This window comes from Belonocnema kinseyi, chromosome 8 (assembly GCF_010883055.1).
Source record: "Belonocnema kinseyi isolate 2016_QV_RU_SX_M_011 chromosome 8, B_treatae_v1, whole genome shotgun sequence".
In the NCBI taxonomy this organism is placed as follows: Eukaryota; Metazoa; Arthropoda; class Insecta; order Hymenoptera; family Cynipidae; genus Belonocnema; species Belonocnema kinseyi.
Window position 1 is genome coordinate 47,937,671 of NC_046664.1, and position 3,986 is coordinate 47,941,656.

At 31.1% G+C, this 3,986-nt stretch overlaps 1 long non-coding RNA gene across 2 annotated transcripts in view; it reads right to left on the reverse strand.

The window, feature by feature from the left end:
• Nucleotides 1-1,817: 1,817 nt before the first annotated feature.
• The window catches only part of LOC117179042, a 44,204-nt gene continuing 42,035 nt past the window's right edge, over nucleotides 1,818-3,986 (reverse strand). For both annotated transcript variants that reach the window (XR_004467853.1, XR_004467852.1), the window contains exon 4: nucleotides 1,818-1,984. This is a non-coding gene — a long non-coding RNA (uncharacterized LOC117179042). The remainder of the gene's footprint in view (nucleotides 1,985-3,986) is intronic.

The window sequence follows — 3,986 nt, forward strand, 5'->3', positions numbered from 1 at the left end:
ATCCAAACACCTGGCCTTTATTTTCAGAAATTAACAGACATTCGATTTCCTCTAAGTGATTGGAGCGTCATTGCTATCACTAATTTAAATATGTTTTTTAGTTATGACCTAATTATTACCGTAGAATATGATAAATTAATACGTTATTGTTTTAGCGGCCCCGAATTAAGAAATTGCAATAGACATTTCAAAGATTACAAAAAAAATTAAAAGAAAGTAAAATCAGTTTGTATTTACGTAGAAATGACATTTGTACCCATATTTTTAAAATAGAGGCACTTGAAATCCCAAAAGATTTAGTTATTCTTGATTCCAGATTTAATAAGAAATTGAAAAAATTAATTATGCAGAGAATGCCACTCTATACAGCGAATGGGTTTCCGAAACTTTAGGAAAACTATCACCAATAGCAGATTATTATTTGGAAAACCTAGAAAAATTATCAAATATCCTATCGTTTGCTAAAATGGGAAAATGGCACCCAAGAATCCTTACAAGTAATCAACTTCGTCTAGTAACTTTAGATATTAAGGAAAAATTTCCTGTTACATACCTTCCAACAAACAATTCATTAATGCAGTATCTAGAACTGTCGGAAATTGAAATATTTCAAATGAATGATACAATTATCATTCACGCATCAATTCATCTTCCACAAATTGAAACATTAAGAATTTTATAAATTACATCCCTCATACAAATTCTCAACCTTCAATAATGATTGAAAATTTATAACTACTTACATCAAACCTAAGACTAATTAGCTTGCAATTTCAAATGATGACTCTACATACTTATTCACTAATAACAAACTTTATCATACTTGCAAAGAACCCTTTATGGCAAAATGTGTCTATCAGCTGAAATTCTAGAATTTTAAAAATCAGTAAATAACTGTGAACTTTCACTTTATTTAAATTCAGCCCTTTCTAAATGCAACTTAGAAAAAACCTACAATATAAACCCCTTCCTTTCATATTACAATCAAAAGCGGGGTGGATTTATTTTTCTCCTTATGCAAATAATATTCGAATGAAATGCCTCCCAAATCAACAAATTAGATTTCCATTAAAAGTTAATAGCATATTTAATATTTCATCAAATTGCGTTCTGATATTAAATAATTCGCAATCTTGGATTCCTAATCGAAAAATCGAACCAGAAAAAGAATTTATATAACGATTCTGTAAAAAACATTTCATCTCAAAATATACTATTAAGTCAGAAAAGATTACATTTTTGCACGAAATTACAAACCCTACGAATTCTTCCGATAACAAAATTATAATAGCCCTTCTGATTTCTATAACTATTATTGCTATTATAGCAGTAGCTACACTTTTCACCCTAATTTATAAAGAATTTTACTTGCTTCAAGGAATACGCTGGCCATCCGTTTCATTTTTTAATTTTCCTACTCCTCATCCAAGCGACTCCCTAAATGCAACACCTGATAAAGTTGCAGTATAAAAATACTACTCCTTATCCAAAGGATTTCCTAAAGGCAGTATCTAACGAAATTTGATCTAATAAGGCTGATAGAAAAAAAGAAAAAATAATAACGATATAAAAATCCTTTTTAATATTTATTGTTATTTCACGGATTGTAGTGCTTCGAGTATATTAATGTACATAATCAATAATTAGTTGCTTGTAAAACAGTTTTGATTTATTATGACCTCAAACTTCAAATTAATTTGTTGTCTATTCCATTTTACATTTTTGAAAGGATTAAAGGATTAAAGGAATAAAGAATTTAATTATCAAACCTTTTTTTACAATAGTATTCAAAGCCACTCCTTTATTACTTAACTATATACACACACACTCACATGAAACTAAAGTCACACTATTTACAATACCGAAATGGAAACAATCATTTTATTATATGCTGTAACATCCAGGTGTCTCTTTTCAGCAGTCACTTCTACCATACAAAATTGGTCAGCATGTTCCCAAAAAAGCTTTCGTCTGATGGCTCGAACTAGAAAAATAAAAGAGAAAACAAATGTTATTAAAATGAATTACTATTAATTATTATCTTGGCGGGAGAATTTTCAGTTTATTTTGCGAAACCAAATGTAATTTACATTTCTCAATTATATATTACAGATCAAAAGAAAGCAAATATTGGGGAAAATATTATTACAGTGATTAATTAACTAAATAATAAATAAAAATAAAAAATAGTAATTAAGTACTTTGACCAATTCATCTTGGTTATTAATGATGAATCTTCGATAATCCATTTGCATGGGCACGTTCCCAAATTGTCGCAGATGACGCTGGATCATCGCGCATCGATTCTGAATAGTTTTTTTTTTTTTTGAAATGGCCCAATTCACTAGTAATTTAATTCGACGCTCAGCATACCGGACGTACAACCTTGGAATTAAGAGCACAATTCCTACTGTATTTGTAGGAACCCACATTTCATCACCTTTCAATTATGGATATTCATTTCATTAATACTATTAAAATAAAAAATGCAATAAGAATTTATAAAAGGCTATGAGATAATGAAGAACTAAATTTGCCTGTTTTAGAATACTATTACAAAGAAATTAAAAAATCCAGTTGAGTCTAACAGAAGAAAATAAATATAATTAAACTAATCAAGCTTCTAAATTAAAAATATAAAATAAAAGTAAAAAAGGGGATTGAAATAAAATTATATAACAAACAAATATGTAACTCTTAATGCCTCTAAAGCCTTTTTACTAAAACCCGCTGAAGTAAGCGTATCCCAAGCGTCAGGGAATTGGTATCGCCAGGCTTTGTTTCTAAATTTATTTAAATATGTCGCGATGTGCTGACTGGCTAAGCATTGGCCCCTGTCAGGTTTAGCCAAGAAATCAATTTCAAAGAGAGCGTCATGATCATTCCTTATGAAAGTAAAAAACTCAGGCGCGTTTCATTCTGGGATTGAAATTGTTGGTTGTCTTAGCGTTCCACTTGGTCCTGGGATTAGAATTCCAACCTGTTCTGACATCCCACTTGATTCTGATGTCACACTTGATCCCGCAATAGGATAAGGTGTAATTCTTACCCCAGATAATGCTGCAGAACTCATCACTTTTCCATTACTATTTTTTATGGCTGGGATTATATAACGGACGTTTGGCTGAGGAGATTCCATTAGGGTAAATACAGGATGATACTGCACTGCCCCAACTGGTCGCAAATATTGAAAGTTTGGAATAACCGATTGACTTACAATAGACAAATCCGACACACTATTGTCAAACATGATATGACATTCATGACATTAAGAACTAAACTCACTTAATTGAGGATTTTGAACACTCTCAGCACCCGAATTACCTGTATTGGCAATTTCGGAGAGAATCGATTCGATTTGTTCTAAATCAGGCGAACCGAAACCTGTTTCCAAATCCGAAGCTGATAAATTTAAAATTTCATCGAGCATGTTGTCATACTCGAGGGAACTTGATGGGGAAGCCGATTTATCAGCCATTATTTCTTTTCAAACCGTAAGCAGACTCTCAAAGTGAGCAGGAAGTCTCAAAACGAACTGAAGACCCAAAATAATTAAGTCTTTTTTTAAAACCCTTCCTAAAAAAAAAACTAGAGGGAGTAGCAAAATTTTAGGATGTGAGAAAAGCGATAAAATCCGAAAAACTACGTTTTAGTAATTATTAAATAAGTTATTTGACAACACATGACTAAAACAACTGCAATAGCACTTAAAATAATGGACAGAGAGAAAGAAAATTTAAGGGGTCCAGAAAATTTTAAAATAACATTGGGGGTGAGGGACCAAACAGGAAACTTGTATTAGATTTAACTGTATAAGTCACACTGCAAGTCGAACATTTTTAATGTTTGTCCTATTCTTCTCCAGCTTTTAATAGATGCATGACTAATACCAGGTGTATACATATGAAACCGGTATTTTTTCAAGAAAAAAAACACATTTATTTCAAGAGAATGATAACAAATATTTTATTCAAAGTATGCGCCCT